The sequence below is a fragment of the Cavia porcellus genome, unplaced genomic scaffold, assembly GCF_034190915.1.
Source record: "Cavia porcellus strain 051 isolate PalLab524CR breed Dunkin Hartley unplaced genomic scaffold, mCavPor4.1 scaffold_11, whole genome shotgun sequence".
NCBI lineage: Eukaryota > Metazoa > Chordata > Mammalia > Rodentia > Caviidae > Cavia > Cavia porcellus.
This window is the reverse complement of record NW_026947494.1, coordinates 56,607,713-56,626,618: the sequence shown is the minus strand read 5'-3', so window position 1 is coordinate 56,626,618 and position 18,906 is coordinate 56,607,713. Positions and strand designations below refer to the sequence as shown.

The 18,906-nt window shown below is 40.3% G+C and overlaps 1 long non-coding RNA gene across 1 annotated transcript; it reads left to right on the top strand.

Moving 5' to 3' along the window:
- Positions 1-6,940: 6,940 nt before the first annotated feature.
- On the top strand, positions 6,941-13,580 carry LOC134478111 (uncharacterized). The gene is made up of 2 exons (XR_010050534.1): positions 6,941-7,946; positions 11,355-13,580. It is a non-coding gene; the product is annotated as an uncharacterized LOC134478111 (long non-coding RNA).
- The last annotated feature ends 5,326 nt before the right edge of the window (positions 13,581-18,906 follow it).

The following is an 18,906-nucleotide window of genomic DNA, read 5'->3' as shown; positions in this document are numbered from 1 at the left end:
GATATCAGACACTATGGCTTTTTGCCCAACATTTCTTGTTTTCCTTTTCTCCTGTCTGATAACTGAAAAGTGTCTTAGTTACTTTTGGGGAGTGTTTTAGTTACTTTTCTCATTGCTGGGATAAAATACCTAGTATCCACAAGTTAATGGAGGAAAAGTTTATTTTGGATCACAGTTTCACTCCACAGTTGGCTGACTTCAAGGCAGGGTAGTGTGGCAGAGGGGCATCACAGAGGAGAAACAGTCCATGACAAGGCAGACAGGAGCCAGTGAAAAAACAGGGGGGTGGGGAGGACCGCAGGAGGAGGAAGAGTAAATCTACCTACTTTCTGTGCCTTTATATTCCTATACCTAGGTATGGGCTAACCCATACCTAGGCTGGGGCTTCTATTATCTATATTCTTAATCGCACTATCATGCCCTTAATCCACATTCACACACCCTAACCCAGCCACCTTGGAAACTCCCCACCTGTGCCCACATGAGGCTTTGAGAGGATATCTAGGATACAGGCCATAACATTCCACCCCTGGCCCTCAAAATACTCATGCTCATCTCTTTATTTGAAAGGCATTTGTACATCTTTAAGAGTTTCAAATCCTAACAGTTTAAGCATTGCTGAGAAGTCTGAGTCCAAAATCTCTTCTGAGATTTAGGTTACCTCTTAGCTGCTAGCCCCTGCACAAATGAAAAGAAAATTAAACACTTCCAATATATAATGCCATAAAATAAGCATTTCCGTTCCAAATAAGGGGATAGAAAGGAAAGGAAACAAAACAAGCCCAAACTCCAGCAAGGCAAACATTAAGCCCCTTAGTTGCACGATGTGAACTCCAAAGGGCTTGGGTGGTGTCCCCTCTGTAACACTGCTGGTGATTGTAACTCCCATGACTTCTCCCTTGAGTTAGCTTTGCTCACTTCTTGCAGCTAATCCACTTTCCTGTCTTCTCCAACCTTCTGGGGTCTCCACTGCACCTACAGCTTTATCTTCACATCTTCATGCATTGCCCCCTCAGGGGTACACTTCCTGGCCTCCCAGGCTTTTATCTGAAATCAGAGAGGAAATCTTCCTGATCCCGTAACTATTGCATCCTGCATGTGCCTAAAATCAGCGTCATGTATATGACATCACAGTTTGCCACCAGCTAGAGCAATAGTCAGTCTTCCTTCTCTTATACCTGTAGCATTTACATGCCTGGATTTCTGAGCTCTGTGAACCTAAATCTAAGCAGTAAAAAGTTCCTAGGCTGCAGCCATTCTAGAATATGGTATCCTGGAGCTCTCTTCTCAAAGCAAAGTCCTTTGGTAGAGCTGTGATGGATCTTGTGATACCTTTAGGCCATCTTTTCTATTGTCCTCTGCTGAAATGCTTGGCTCCCCCCCCCCATTTTTTTTTTTTTTTTTACCATTTTCAGCAACCAACTTCTTTGTTTCATCTTTATAGGGTGAAACTTTACTGGTGCTTTCTTTCTGACCAAGTGCAAAATTTTTAAAATCATTCTGCCAGGCTGTTTGTTCATGATTCTCAATATAAATCATACCTAAATGCCCTCATGCCACTACCTCAACATTAGAATGTCTTGAAATTTATTCCACAAAATTAGGCTGCTGTCCTTAATGTCAGTCTCAGGCAAAGTCTGGACATGAACAAAATGCAGACGAATTTTTTGTAAAAGCTTAACATAAATGGTCTGGAGTCCAACAACCAATCCAGTCCTTGATCCTAAGTGAACTGTCCTGAATCTAGTCTATACTGAGTGTCTTTATCACCATTCAGGTCTTCTGACCTCTGACTAGAATATCCCTTCAAGTTCAGCTTACAGCTTTCCAGGACTGCTTCTTCAGCTGTCATCTCCAAACTTTCCCAAACTCTTCCTGCAAGTCATTCCGAAAGGCTCCTGAGCCACATGGTGAGATAGTGCTGTAGCAAATGACCCCACTCATCTGGTATCAAAATCTGTCTTAGTCAACTTTTCTGGTTGCTGGGAAAAATACCTAATACACACAAATTAATGGAGGAAAGGTTTATTTTGGATCACAGTTTGTAGAAGTTTCATCCCACTGTAGGCCAATTCCAAGGCAGGTTGGTGTGGCCAAGGGGCATCACAGAGGAGAAACAGTCCATGACAGGGTGGGCAAGAGGAAGCAAAGAAGAAAGAGAAAGAGGAGGAGCAGAAGCAGCCAGCCCACTTCTTTCTGTTCTGTTATAGTCTATATTCCATCTAGGCTACAAATTTATTTATGAGTTGGTGCCGCTCATACCCAGGATGGGGCTTCTATTATCCACAACCTTAATCCACATGCCCACAACCTAACCCGGTCACTTTCAAAATGCTCCACTTATGACCACATGAGACTCTGGGGGAACATCTAGATACAGGACATAACAGGGAGAAATCTGTTTATTACTTAGCTTAAAATCTTCACCTATTGTGAGTTATTCAGGTAAAACACTATAATAGAGAAAAATGAAAAAATATTGAGTAGGAGGCTTACTAGGAGAGTAATAATCCATAAGTAAACAGTGCTAAAATCCTCATTCTGTTGCTTATTAGCTTACAAAGTTGGAAACTTCTGACTTTACAACAGAGGGCAAGTCAGATCACAGTCAATACACTCAAAAGTCTATGCTTTGGGGAATTCTGTCTCTTTTCACCCATCAGTCTCCATTCTTTTGGAATAAGTCTGTAAATAAACCTACCAGCATGAGATGTAAGTGGTGAGACACCTCCATGGTAGTTAAATTTATTTAATATTTACTCTCAAAAATACCTATAATAAAAAAATTGGGCTTTACAAAGTAATCTCAATTGAGTAAATAAGGTATAAAACATAGAAACAAATTATTATGTGGCCATTTTCTTGAATGCAAAGGCCACTTTTTACTTTTATACAGCTCTAGCACTAATGGGTTCCCTGATTCCTAATAGGCACTCTATAAAGAAGAAGGAATGAAAGGGTAACATAAAACTTGTCTCCAAGTTCTTATATTTGTGAATATTAAAACCTTACAGTAGAAGTGCTGCTCCAATAACATGTCTGCAGGTTGGGTAACTCAGAGCCAGTTTTGGGACAGACCAATAGGATCATGCATGATGGCAGTCTACAAATACCAGCTTGAGGACATACAAAAAGGACATACACAAGGAAAAATGAACTTGTATCATCATATAAAAACTTACTTCATAGCCTCAAATTTAAGAACTAAACTTGTAAAGCTTCTTAAAAGAAAACATAGACTTATCAAATATTTTTTAGTATTAGAACACATAAAGCTTACAGGATATACAAGGCAAAAAAATGATCAAGTTGGATCTTAATCAAAGTTGAAAATCTTTGCTGTCTTACAGATATTAGGAAAATAACAAGTCAAATTTTGGTAAGAAATATTTGAAACATATGCATCCAGTGAAGGACTTGTATTTAGACATTAGAACTTTACAATTCAATAATTTAAAAATGGTTTTAAACATTGGTAAAAAAATTTGAATAACAGCAACAAAGATATGTAGATGACAAAAAACACATTTATAGAAGCACCTTCAATCATTAGAGAAATGCAAATTAAAAACATGTCAAACAGATACTTATATATCAAATTTTACAGAAGCAATATTCAACAATAGCCCAAAGCTGCAAACAATGTGTTCATGAACATACAAGTGAATAAGCATATAAATGTGATCCACACACATACATACAAAATAATATTATTTAGATGTAAGAAGAGAGTGCTTATACCTGTACCAGCATACATGAGCCTAAAAACATACTGATGAAATAAGCCAGACACAAAAGAAGAAATATTCCATGATTTCATTTACACTAACTTTCCAGAAAAAATTCACAAAAAAGAGACAATTTCACAGAAAATAGAGATTACAGCATGGGATACTAGGAGTGAGGACTTACTACTGAACATATTCAGATTTTTTGTTTGAAATGATGAAAAATCTTGAAAATCATGGTGATGGTTGCATAACAATGTAAAGTAATCAATGGCACTGAATTGTACAAAGTACATATTTTGCCATAAAAGAAATTTTTGAAAAGATATTAAAGACCAACTGTACTTAAAAAATTCTTATGTTTGTTTTCTAGGTTCTCAATAAATGCTTTTTGGATTGCAAAAGAAAACACAATGAGATACTGCTATACCTATCCAGAATTACACAAGTTGACTATGCTAAATGTTGACAAGGATATGGAACATTGCAATTCTGTCACACTGGTGAAAATAATGTAAAGTGGTACAATCAAGAACAAAGCTTTATTACAGTAAATGCCTCTACAATAAGATTAAATTATTCTACTCCTAGTATTTGCCCTAGAGAAATGAATATGTCCATGCCAAGACTTGTAAATTAATGTTTATACCAACTATATTTGTAGTAGCTCCAAACTATAAGCAACCCCAAATCCCATCAATTGTTGAATGAATAAATAGGTGATGGTATTTCCACAGTGGAAAATTATTGGCAAAAAAGGGATGAACTATTAGCTCACATGACTTGGATGAATCTCAAAATTATAATATCGAGAGAAAAAAGATCACACAATCAAATGAACAAATGAAAGCAAAACAAAAAAAGCTACCAAATGGTATGCAAATGATTTGATTTTATTTGAAATTTTAGAAAATACAAACTAACCTGTGATACAAAGCAGACCATTGGTTACCTGATGAATCACTGGAACATGGTAGGGGTAATGATAAATAGATTACAGGAAGCCATGCAAAAATTTGGAGGGATGAAAACTGTCTCAGTTGTGATGGATTCCTGGGTGTATATGTATGCCAAAACTCATTAAATTGTACACTTATTTTTTGTTAAATTATATACTTTAAATATGTGAGGTTTATTACGTGAGATGCCCCTCAGTAAATCTGTAAGAAAAAAGGATTTTCCCTCTCACAGCGTTCTAAATTCATCGGTCAGAAAATTAGAATATACTGGTTTTATTAAAAACCTAGGTTTCTGATATCCTCCATAAAATTGTATTGTATTCAGATCTGTTGATTTTGTGGTCGATTTTCCCTGTGATACGATACTCTTGTCCCGTGTACAAGATGAACAGCCACATACAGCAGCTTGAAAATTTTCATGTTCACATCATCCACTTCCTAATACTAGGAAAATCTGAAGAGGAATTATTCATTGAAATGGTGCTTTCAATGAGCTGGGCTCAGTGAAATGATGATGGATAGCCTTTTTGGCTTTTTTTAACCCGGGTATAAAAAACCCTATTGAGGCATGCCAGGTACGCAACAGAGCACATTTCCCTAGGGAGCAGCATGTGTGTACCCCTGGTCTCAGAAGCTAGCTCCCTTGGACCAGCTAATAAACAGAGTTTTTTAATTCTCTGACTTTATTTTATGTGAGCTTCTCACACCTCAGTTTGATTAAAATTCTTTGACAAACCTTATAGTACCATCAGCTCTCAGCTTCCTGATTTAACATTACCCTCCAGTGCTACGTCTTAGAGACTAAATTTAATCACCTTGTGCAGCTTTGAATGATACAAGTTTCTCTCCACTCTTTTCAGACTTATTCTCTCTCAGACTGATTCATTCTGTTGATTTTTATACTGATTTCTTCTTTAGGGGTCACTTAACCCAAAGTTCTGGAGCCACCTTACTGTAATAAAAGTAACCTTCTTAGAACTATAAAAAATGTGTCCCCTGAGCCGTAAATGCAATTGTGAAATATTCCACTCCTTTTTAAAATTGGAAAATAAGCTTGCATTAGAAAGTGACAAGGAGTATAAAAACAATGAAAAGCAAGCTAATAAATTACATTTCTTGATGATTCAACTAATTGGAAATATAGCCTGTGGTTGATTATTTCCCACACCCAAGCCTTAAGCATTGGCTCCAATGGCCAGGGTGCTGTTACAGTCCTCTGGGTAAAAGGATTTGCTTCAATATGCTCTTGTTGGCGCTGCCAGAATAAAAAATTACCAGTAAAGTCACACTGATAGATAATGAGCCCTTTATCAAGAAAACTGTGTTGGACAATCTCACTGCTCAGAAAGAAGTATTCAAAAGAAACCCCAGCCTTTGTTCCCTGCACTGGAGGGGACCCAGAGCTGTCAGAGATGCCGACAGAACCTAGCCTGCAGTATTAGACAGCCTCACAGAATAAAGGAAACACATTACCCATCAGCCTCCCCAATCGAGCTCCTATCATGTTGCCTTTTCTCTGGGCCCTGCCAAGCTCTGCATGCAAAGAAAACACTTTGGATCAGGTGCGACTATATTCTGACAGTACTGATTTTTTCTAAAGAGGCTTAGAAACTTTTAGCACTCAAAGTCTTTATCATGGGAATATATAATGATGTTAGCAAGGATTTCTTTTCTGTGTTCAGGAATAAAATGCTTTTTAAAGAAATTATTATCAATAATTTAGAATGCTGATAGGTGGCTGGTTCTTTAATAACTAATGTTCTTGAAAAACATACCTCATGTTTTCCATTTCAAAAAGAGATTCACATTTATGATGGCGTTTGTATTGGATTTTGATATTTAAAGAGGCCTTTTACCAGAATTGTTTTATTTGATGCATGAACCCTGGGTTTTAGACAGAACATAGGTGATGCTTTTCATTTTGTGGATGAAGAAGCAGACTTGGTAGGTGATATGGTTTGGCCAGGCCCCATGGGTGGTAAGCAACAGAACCAAGTCTCTACACGGGCCTCCTGATGCAGGGTCCACAGCTTTTGACACTGTAGTAATGTGCTCCTGACCCTGCACCTGTGGCCTTTCCTAGGTAATTCTCATCTAACTACAGTGATTACTAAGTGATCTGTCACTCCCACAGATTGACTAGAAGTATTGGAACAGCCCAAGGAGGACTTGAGATGACCACTACAGAATGACAGACCTCTGGTGTAACTTTGTTCTCTGCTTGAGGGATTGACAGGATTGACAAGAACTTTGGGCATCTAGTTTAACTCTCTTGTGTTTCAGATGAGGAAACTGAGTCCCAGGAAAGCTATAGAACTGTTTCTATGATACAAAAGTATTTGGTGATTCAAGGCACACAGCTGGTTAAGAGTCAGAGCCTTGACAAAGAAGCAAAATCTACTAAGACCCTTGGCCTCACTGTTTTAGCCATGATCTCTGTGGTAATCATTCTGGCTTAGCTAGTCTCTGGTAAATACTTGCCAAATATAACAGGCACCGTTGACTTATCAAAGAAAAAATTTATGACTCAAATAAATGATTACAGAACTGTCAACAATGCCCTTGTAAAAGATTAATAATCGTGTACAAAATTCAGGCATGGTGCCACATGAAAAGCAGGAGGAACAATGTGGGGCTGATGATGCAATCCTAAGAACACTTATCAAACCCTGAAATGTCATAAAATCCTGCCCCGCGCAGTTCTGTGACAAAGGAGCAGGAGAGTCCTGCTCTTCCAGTCACTGATTTTGAAGCAAAAAAAGTCACATCCACTCCCAAGCCTTTACGCGAGCACGTATTCTTGCACACGTCCTTATTCCTGCCTCTGCCACCACCTCCACAACACAATCCATTAAAACTACATCCTAAAGTCCTCCCATTTTCTTACCAACTTCTGTATAACGCTAAAAGCCTTGTATCACTAGATAGTGAAAACTAAAAGCAGGCGTCTGCATAAGCTGAGGCTCAGCACTGTAACAGAGGTGACTTAGCTGTGCTTTTACTTCCTTGTTCTTTTCCAGGAGAAATCTTCTTGGCTTCCCAGTGGGTCACCTTGCAGAAGGCCACGAGGTCATTTGTTTTAGAGCCAAAGTGGTATAAGGCCAGTGGCCACAGGAGCCGTTAGCCTGGGGCAGGCTGAGTGCATGTGCCTGGTCCTGGAAGAAGGGTGGGCTGTCCATGCTCACAGCAGGAAGTCCATGAATAGAGGAATTCAAGCTTGTGTGTGCCAATCATCTTGTCTCCACAAAGGCCCCACAAGGTATGTGTAACACCACTCTCCCATTTTACAGTAAGGAAAAGAGCTGGGCTTTCAGCTCAAATCTTTGTGTCTAGACAGTATACTCTAAACCAGGGGTCTGCCGCCTGTACCCTGTGGACCCCTGCCAGGCCCACTGCCTACATCTTAAATGATTTTTGAGAGTTGGGTTTAGATGATGACACATGCCGGTAATCCCAGCACTTGGGAGGCTGAGGCAGGAGGAAGACCACAAGTTTGAGGCCAGCGTGAACTACATAGTGAGACATTGTCCCAAAATAACTAAATAAATAACCTTTGAAGTTGTCTATGCTGCTTTCATGCTACTCTGGAAGAACTAAATTCAATTGTTGCAATAAAAATTATGTGGCCCACAATGCCTAAACTATGTACTATCTTACTCTTCACGGAAAAAATTTGCTGACTCTTGCTATAAATTATGCTGGAGAATAATAGGGATGATCTCTCTTCCACCTTGTAAAGATTCAAGCATATCTGAGAGAAGTTCTCGTACAGATTAATAGCCGCAAGACTATTTAGCATATATATAATTCCTCCCCATTTGGCTTAAAGAGGAGGAAATAGAAACCTGGAGAGATTAAAAAATTTCCTTACGTTCAGGTTACACTGAACAGACAAAGCAGGGTCAAAACAGAAACCTACATCCCCAAACCACAGATGTGATGTTTTTAGTCTTGAGTTTTGTAAGGCTCTTTGGGGGCTCCCCAAAGGGCAGAAAATGAGAACAAGACTGGAAGAATGATAGGGACCATCAAGCAGGTGGAGGGTGAAGTTAAAGGTAAATACAAAAAGACAGAGCACAGCATGTACTCATTAATAGGGCACAAGGGCACCCAAGATCGATCGCATCTACTGGACTTCGCAAGTCAGCCCAGAAATTCAAGCCTGCTTGGACTTTCAGCTCCTAACTTCTCTTTCTGCTAAATTAAGTTGTCTATGTAGCACTCAAGAATGGATTATTTATAAATGTTCTGAGCCATATAGTTAGTCCTAACTACAATGTTAGTTCCTGGAGGCAAAGTCCACAGGTTGAGAACACCTGGGGTGTAGAGTCTGTCTCCCTTCCCTGCAGAGAAGGTTTGCTCTGAAAGCCAGGAGAGAATGTTGACCTGATTATTTCCTGATGCTTTTTCATGCCTGCCATAAAAAAAGCTCATAAGAGATCTTTATTTATGATCATTTTCATCACCAGTAATACATAAAACCCTTATTTTATCTTAGAGCTTCAAAGGAATACACTATCAAAATTAGCATCTTTATGACTTGTCGTCTAACATGTTCTATATTTTGAAGGGAACAAAGTACATTTTTCCCAGATGCCATTGAAATTTCAACTCCTGCTATTTCTCTTAGGGCTTGGAGGAGCCCACCTGTTAATCAAACAAGAATCAAACGAACTAGAGTGTGTTATATAATTTTTATCTACAGAAATGCAAATTACATTTAAAATCAACATAATTTCAAAACTATTGCATTGCTTTGTTGAAAACAATCATGTGCAAATGCACCCTCATGGTCCAAATCATATGCAAGTGCAAAACTATTAGCATCGATCACTATCTTATATGAAATTTTAGAACTTTCAGAGACTGTAGTTGCCATATTAAATTTCTAACAAAGCAATCTGGAGAGATGAAATATTTGTAAAATCAACATTCTTAGAGTTATCTTCACTTAGGTCTTGTGGCTCACATACATTCATTTACTCAGTTGAGATGCAGGTTAGCTTTCTGTCACAATAACAAATACTTCAGATAATCAATTTATAAAAAAGAAAAGAATTATTTTGGATCACGGTTTTGGAGGTTTCAGCCCATGACTACCTGGTGCTGTTGCTTTGAGCTGCTGATGGTACATTATGGCAGAACTATATGGTGGAACAAAACCTCTCACTTTATGTCTGGGAAGTAAAAGAAAGAGGAAGGGACTGGCGTCTTACAATCCCTTTCAAAAACACACAGCTAAGGACCTCAAGGCGTCTTGTAGATCCCTATCTCCCACAGGCTTCGCTGTATCCCAATAGCAGCACTTGGAGGAATAAACTTTTACTTCATGGACATTTAGGGGACACTGAAGATTCCAGGGATAGCAAGAGTTAGGGACACACTTCTACTGTTTTCCTGGCTTCTTTTATTCTGGTCTTGTGCCTGCATCCTAAGGTAATCCCGCTGAGTTATTACAGGAACATCCAATCTGGTCACAGTGCATCAGGGTGTATGAATCAAAGTGGGATAATCAGAACTCTTCCCCTAGCTCCTGCTGCCTGGCCATGGCTGATTGATCTATAGGAGGACGGCTGACCTAACTGAACCAAAGAGTTCTTCATCCAGGAGTTTGGATTTTGTGCCATAAGAGTCAGGAAGTCTGAGCTCTAGCACTTAAAGCCTCAGGAGGTATCAGTTGGTATCTTTCCTGTATTATTGACAAGAAAAATCATGGAAGCTGGTTTGTGAGAGAGACAAAGAAGAACAAAATAGGCGTGCAGAGAGGAAGCACTGAGGAGAGTGACCTGTGAAGTCATGAATTCATGATTCTAGTTTTCCCTGAAACCTAGCTTCAGATTTATTCTTGTACTCTGTTACATAAGGTACCTTCATAGCCTTAAAATAAAAGGTTCTTTTTGTGCAAACTCATTGGAATGGCATTGCTGTCACTTGTCACTAGATGTCTTAAATACAAGTAAGCAATGAAACACAATTTTAAGGACATGAAACAGAAATAATTTTACTAGGGAAATATGTATCATTTCTGGAAAGTTAACTTGTCAATCAATAAATGCCTTCAAATTACAACTGAGAGCTGATTAAGCAGGCCAAACTACTGAATTTAGGACGTTCAATAGCTCAGTGGCATAAGTGCCTGCCTGGAAAGCACAAGGTCTTGAGTTTGATCCCTGGTACAAAAAAAAAATTCAACACTTAGCTTATCAGTTTTTGGCTATCACTATTATTGCAGTTTGTGCCTAATATTGCAGTTTGTTTTAATGAATAATAAGCAGCAAAAGTTGGCAAATATTGTATTGATGACTTAGAGAGAGACATAAAGAAGTAAATGATGATGAAATTAAAGTGTAATTTATGTGCTACAATCAAAGTCTCTTTCCTATTCTAAGCATTCCAATTTGAGTCCTTGTCCCTATGCCAATGAATGGCCCAGCAACCCATTCTGCTGTGTAAGCAAAGCCTGGTGGCCATTTGTTCTCCTTCCTCCATACCAAGTTTGTCATTTCATGATTCTCCTGGCCTGTGTTTAAATAACTGGAAATTCCTTAGACATAATCCATTTCTTTCCATCTCCATTGTCGCTACTGTCACCTAAACTGACTTAGTCGTCGCAAAATTTTTCTCTTATTTTTGAACTCCCTAATCCTTTGCATTCTTCACTTCACAGTTCCAACTAGAGGGTGCTTGGTGAAATGTAGAAGGAATCACGGCATCCATCTCCCCAAACAAGCTCAGAGCACATTCTCTCCTCAACGTTTGAGTGACTTCCGGTTCCCTAGGTCAACAGCCTCACCCATGGCTTCATGGTGAAATCATCTGGAAGCTTGAAAACAAACAAACAAACAAAAATATACTTCTCATTTCCAAAAATTTGAATCAAGCGGTTGTCGAGCAGGATCCTTTTATCAGTATTTTTCGATGCTCCCCAGGTGACCCAATGTGCACTGAGTGGAAAGAGCTATTCTAAGCAGACAGGGGGTGGGCCTCTTGCCCAGCCAGTCCTGCGTTCAGTGCATCTAGCTACTCACAGCCACCCCACGCTGGGGCTCACACTCCCTCTCCTGCAGCCCTGAGCTGGGCACCAGGTGCCTGGAAGCCTCTGCTGCCCTCCCTCGCTGCTCCATTACCATCACAAGCTCCTCACATGCAGTGTCCTCCTTTATGTGTATTCTTTGGATGATGTTTGTCTTTCTCAGCAGACTATAAGCTGTGTAAGGGCAGGGGCTGTGTTTGCTTTCTTTCCTGCTATCAAGCTATGCCCAGGCCTGCACCTGTGAGGGAGGAGGCCTTCAGTGTGTGTGCTCAGCAACCAAGGAGGGCAAAGGTCATCCTGCTGGCCATGCCATTAAAATGAAGCTCCGAGATTCTTGCCACCAAAAGAACAAAAGCGTCTGAGGGCAAAGTGAAGTGTAAGAGTGGGGGCAAAGCTCTGAGGAAGGCGAGGTTGGGTGGATGGTTAAGTGATAAGGGTGAGTGGAGTGGAAGGAACCTCAGGACAGGGGTTGAGGATACAGTTTAGTGGCACAAGCACCTGCATGGCTGGCAGGAGGTCCTCAGCTCGATTCCCAGGATAACTATGTAACACAGGACGGCAGTCTGGAGGACAGGCCTCTAGGCCACCAGCTCTGCTCTCCCACTTTATCTGCCACAGTCCTCTGCCTGGAACTAAAGGGTGTGTCTGGAGATCAGAAAGGGTCAGCTTTGCCAAGCAATGCCTGGGGAGTTGGCAGGGCAAGCAGCGCCCTAGAGGTCACTGGGGCAGCCATGGCTTTGTCTGGCCTAGAGAGAACTCACTCCACTAAAAGAGGTGGAGTTAATTCAGTGGTTAGACTTTAAGCCAACTTCTTGGCTTCAAACCTTTGCAAGTATCCTTGCCACTTATCTGCTAAGTGACCTTAGAATGAGTGACTTAGGTTCATTTTCTCCTTCTTCCAAACTCTAGAATGAGGACAAGAAATGTACTTACTTTATAGCATGGTAAGCATAAATATTATGAATAATATTAAGACAAGCACAAAAATCCTTTTTTCACTGTGATTATTATAATTCTGTTTTATAATTTGATGCTACCAGGTTCCCTGTGTTTGGTCCTGGGCTATTGGATGCCAGATAGCTGGAGTGATGGCTAGCACTGCTCTTAAACACTGTACCTGCAGCCCTCACTGTGCAAGCCAGACCTTCTGTCACAGAGGGAGAAAAGGCTCCTGGTTTATGAATAAGACCAAAGTGATGATTCCTGAATTTTAGATAAACCATCACTGAATCCTAGTGGATTCTACTCTACAGATGGTTTGCTTTCCAGCTACAGGAAACAAAATGGCATCAAGTCTCAGAATGACTGAACAGCTCTGCTGTATTCACTGTGGTATGTCAGGAAGCAGTCTAATATCTCCTGGAGTGCTAAGAAAGCTTGCATGGGCAGTTCTTCCTTGGGTAACTAGAGGTGACCATACAAGGAGGTAGACTGCTTTTCTCTCCCCAGTCCCCCATCACCCTCACACATCCTATTTCTGGAGACAGCAGCAATGGGAACATCTCATTTAGTCACATGCCTATAAAATGCTCTGAACATAAAGTAAAACACAAGCACTGACTACATGATACATCCTTCATAAAACAGAACGTCTTTTCTGTTATAAGCATGCAAATGCCACCTGAAATCCCAGTGTGTTTGGTTATTGTTCAGTGGAAAGGGAGAGCCTTGTATAATTTGATATGTTAATGTAACTGGTCCACTGGGTGCCCAGATTATGTCTGGGGATGTTTCTAGATGAGGTGCCCATTTGAATCAGTAGACTGAGTGAAGCAGACTCTCTCCATATTGTTGGTGGGCCTTATCCGGTCTGTTGAAGGTCTAAATAAAACAAAAGTTCTGGTTCATTACGAAAGGGAATTTCCTCCTGTCTGATTGACTGGACCTAGAGCACTTTTTTCCTTCCTGTCTTTAGCTGTGAACTGAATCACCTGCTATTCCTGGGTCTCCCAGCCTGCTGGCATCTGGCCTACACCATCTGCTCCCCTGGTTTTCGGGCTTTCCGATTCTGACTGGAACTGCACTTTGGTCCTCCTGAGTTTGCAGCTTGCTGCTTGCTGATCCTGGGATCTGTCAGCTTCCATAATCATATGAGTCAATCCTTTGTGAAAAATAATTTCCTTATATACTCACAATGCCACACACACACACACACACACACACACACACGTCTCTGAAGAATCTTAATTAATAATAATACAAGGAGGTTGGAAGGTGGTTTAGTAAGTTCAAGAGGTCAAAAGTGAGTGAATTTTTTTCCTTGCTAATTAAGACTCAGAGTTTTTAAGAGAAATACTGACTATTGAGAAGGTGAATCACTTCCTGTACAACGCTGTGGTTAAAAAAAGGAGAATTAATGACTGGGTGTGGTGGTATATGCCTGTAATCCTAGCACTCTGGAAGGTTGAGACAGAGGGTCACAAGTTCAAACCCAGTCTGGGTAACGTAGTAACTTAGTGAGACTATGTCTCAAACAAAAAACAATAAAAAGGCTGGAGATGTAGCTCAGTGTGAAAGCCCTGTGTTCAGTTCCCAGTATCACAAACAAACAAAATGAGCAAGGAGGAGGAGGAAGAGGAGGAAGAAGAGGAAGAAGAGAAGGAGGAAGAAGAAGAGGAGGAAGAAGATCAGGGGAATTAACATAGACTGAGTGCTTACACCAGCACCAATTCAATGAATTGAATTCAGGATATATTTAATGACTTCAAAAGTTAGTTTAACAACAAATTGTAGATACTACAATTACCTTCCTCAATAAACATGACATTTATTCAGTTGCAAAAATCTTGAGTGTAGCCCCAGTGTAAAGTCAAGACATGAGCTTCTTTTGTCACGAGAAGCTATGCAAACTTCCAGTGGCGAAGTGTGGTTTCTTCCTTTGTGTTAATCAATGGGGTGGCCACTTTAAAAAACTATTCTTCCTACCCAGACTGCATCTTTTGATGAAAAGTAGGCAACTGGACATTCTGTGCTCCTGACCTCCGTGATCAGGACAAAGACTTGCATCATGGTTTGACGTAGAATACATACGGCCACTTCCTTGTACGCTTTCAGTAAATTACAGGGAGTCTTCCAGATTCGGCTCTGTACCAGATGCATAAACTACAAGATTTTGCTGGGAGTCAGAGGCAGGAAATTAATTTTTCAGAAGTGTATCTGAAGAGAGGGTTCCATTTTCTCTGGTAAGATCTTTCTGGGTCCTTTCTTATCTACCTGGAATGGATAGGAGGTCAGGGAAGAAAAGGCTTCCTGCCCAGATCAACATACTGGCAGAAGTCTCCTCTCACCCTTGTGTCTAAGATCTACCCACCTGATCTCCTTAGAGTTTGATAAGTCACAGTCCAGTCATTGTCAAAACAATGCTTGGTGGTGGCCAAAAGCAGGGAGTAGAGACATTACCTTCAGAACTTGGTTTTGTTACCTAACTGCTCTGGGTCTTGGCAGGGGAGGAAGGTGAGGAAGATGGGACTGCAGAATGCCCGAGACTCTCTTTCCTTAAGAACTCCAAGCTTTTGGGTTATCTCCTTCTAGAGTGGTATTATCAGGAAGACAAACTTCCCAACTTATCAGAATCAAACACTTGGCAGTCCCAGAGTCCCTTCTCTGCGCCATCACAGAGATCCTGGAGCTGCTCACACTCCTGTTCAGTTTAACAAACATTTAGAGCCACTTGCTGTAACCTAGAACCCTGCACTGAATCCTGAAAGCACAAAATGAACTCACCAACTTGCAGGGTCTTAAGGTGGATACATAGTGCTAGCTTAGCAGAATATGTGTTAGGTGCTTATTTTAAAGAACATAAAAACACATACATGACAATTTTATTTTCTTTTATGTAAAAAAAGTCTTGCTAGTAGTACTAGGTTTTAAACCAGGGCCTTCGCACTGGGGTTCATCCCCCCCGCCTTTCCCTTTCTTAATTTTTTTTTTTAATTTTTGAGACAGGGTCTCGCTACGTCACTAACTTGTGATTTTCCTCTTGAGCCTCCTGGAGTGTTTGGATTTCAGGGGTGTCCCTCTTCAGAGCCACTTCAAAAGGTGTCTGAAGATTTTCTGGTACTCCTTTCATCAAGGCAGAGCCATCTCAGCAACTGTACTGAAACCAGTTGACTTTTGTGATCGTGACGGTGATGTCAGAAGTTGGTGGCAAAAGGCCACTTTGTGGTTCTCCTGCAGCACTCTGGGGATGCCGTCTGTCACACAGCAAGCCTGACAACTCACAGACACCTCATATCCAGGTGCTATGGTTAACAGCCCCTCTGAGCTCCTGAGATTCCTCAGGAGTAAGCAGTAGAGCCGTCTGGCACCGCAGTCCCAGCCATCCCCTGACTGCTGCTGCCTGTCTTGTCCTGGGAGAGGCCTGCCTGGCTTAGCTTTCTCTGAATTTCCAATCATAAAACTGGAGGTAATCTAAAATGATGATTTTTCTGGGTGTGGTAGCACATGCCTGTAATCCTGGCACTTGGGAGGCTGAGGCAGGAGGATCACCATGAATTTGAGGCCAGCCTAGGATACAGAAGCAAGCTCAAGGCCAGCCTAAATTGCATAGTGAGATCCTGTTTCAAAAAAACCAAAATAAATAAAAACCTACATAAATAAAATAAATAAAATAATTGATTTTGCTTATTATAACTTATTACACAGCATAACTTATTATACAGCAACAATAGAACCAGAACAATGTCTTCATCAATATTACCCCTAAAATAATCAAGAATCAGAGTTAACATAGAAGTCCTGATCTGTTTCACATTATTCTTAGGACAACTGAACTTTTTGTTTTTGTTTGGAAAAAAAATAAAAACCAAACCATCTTGAGTCTTTATTTACTTTAACCACAGTGAAACATATTCTGGCCTGCTAATCAGAGGAAAAATACTGAAAGATAACAATAGATTCCTGTGTTCTACCCCCTTGGCTAGATTATGTACACAGGATCTTTCATGATAAATACATAGATGATTTCAATATCGTTAAGATTCAAGGGTTCTAATTCAGCTAAAGGCAGTGTGATCTCCTAAGAACAGCTTTGTGACTTAGTGGACAAAACCCTGGTCTGAAGATGCGGCTCCACTCACTGCAGAAAATACCTGTTTTAACAGGTGATGACTGCAGAGCCTCTCTTGGGAAAGCAGCTAATCTTGCCCTTCATGTCCATTTCTTTTTATCAAAGTTGTAATTACAGCTCTGACCTACCTGAAGAGTCACTGTGTAGGGTGAGAAAAGTTGCCAAGTGGTTTAAATGAAGTCTGCAAATTAAAAATACTAAGTTGGCTTTGTAAATATGGTAATTTTCAAATCTCAATTGATTTTCGTTTTTTTTTTTTTTTTTTTGAGTCAATGCTAGCCCAGCATAGTAGTACATGCCTGTAATCCCAGTACTCCGGAGGCTGAGTCAAAAGGATTGCCAGGAGTTCAAGACTGGCCCATGCTACATATTAGAGGCAGGACAAGACCAGCCTAGATTATGCAATGAGATGTTGTCTCAGGAAACAAAACCAAACAAAAATTAAAATCACCTGCCTTTTGCTACCAGAATAGTAATTCAGTAGTCACTATACAAGTAGGTAAATGTCTGTGTTGGGTAGAGTGGGATTTAGCCAATAAACATCAAACTCATTCAGGAGTCTGCATTTGGAACTAAGGGACGGCACAAGTAGAGAAGCACCTCTTTTCATGACTGCACTAACTACCGGTGGTATATAAAGTCCACAGGGACAGGGAAAGGCACACGAGGGTTATTTAGACAACAGATTCATAGTATGGTTCATTCCATTGGTGAGGCCATTCTTAATTGGAATATGTTAAAAAATGTCATTGTCCTTTGTAAAACCTTTTGGAAATAACTTATGGAAAAAAGGGCAAGTCTGCATATACTATTGTTGGCTTTTAAGCTCATTAAAAAAAAAAAAAATCCTTTAAACACCAGTTGGTTTTTGTTGCTAACCTAGCTGAAAGCTTGTCTCACTTTCTCCCCACTTCGCCTGCATTTGTGAGGTCTTATTCTTCTCCACTTGGCTCCAAGGTTGCTTCCTGTCCGGGGCCTCCCAATCTTCTTCCTGTGAGCCCTTGTCTGCCTGCTGCTGGGCTCTCACAGCCCTTCATTCACTCCTCACGGCAAGTTCCAAAGCTGTGCTCAAATGACTTGCTTATATCCTGCCTTCCCTTGAGACTCCGAGCGCAGTGGGACCAAGGACTGGGGCTCATTTATTCCTCTTTCTATGGGCACAGCCAGCCCATAGCTCTATGTAACAGGTGCTCAGTCAATATCGCAGGCCCCGTCCTTGGATCTATCTGCCATCACTTGGTTTACTCTGCATTTCTGAGACTGTCCCTTGATTTCTGTGGTTCCTTTTGAGTTTTGATTCTGAAGTTCTTAACTATGAAATAGAGATCATGTTTATTGATACAAGGCCTGCAGACATCTGTGTACAAGTGTGTGTGCTGCATGTGCGTGTACTGAGACACTGTCTTCCATTTCTGGCTTTGTCCTTCACATCTTCCCTGTACACTATGCTCTATTTTCATTCCTTCTTCCCATTTCCCTTTTGGAACATATCTCAAGGTGAGAAAGCTTCTTCTTTTTACTATATTTGTACTTGCCAAATACTATGCAGAATCCAGCCACAATTCTGCAATTATTCTGAGAAAAGTGCTATCCTTCTAGTGCAAAGTAAATTTTCTTATTATCTACCTATTGGAAGCCTACTCTCGTCTTTGAATATGGTGTGGAATAAGTCAGACTCTGTTTGGAGATGTTTCTAGCATAAAGAAACATAGGCTAGAAATATTGCAAGGGAGTCAGCATGATTATTGTTTTAAGAATATTTAAAAACATCTAATGGTATGGGAAACAGTCACCAGAAGTGATAAAAGCATGGTATGAGGCTAAACAGAATTAAATTCCTCGTAGCTATGTTCGTTTTTCTACTTCCATAAAGGTTAGAAGTTACTACATAAAAATACAGACATGCTGATTCAAAGATGACATTACAGTTCTTTTCTGTTTTCACAATTTGCCAATAACAATGTACATTCTAACTAGACAAATACCCCAAACCCCAACATGATATTTAAAGAAAAATCCTGAAAAAATTAAAAAGTAAACAGATTAAGACATTTAAAAGTAAAACAAAACAAAACAAAACCTATTTTATATATTGTAGCCTGGGAAAAGGGGGCAAGC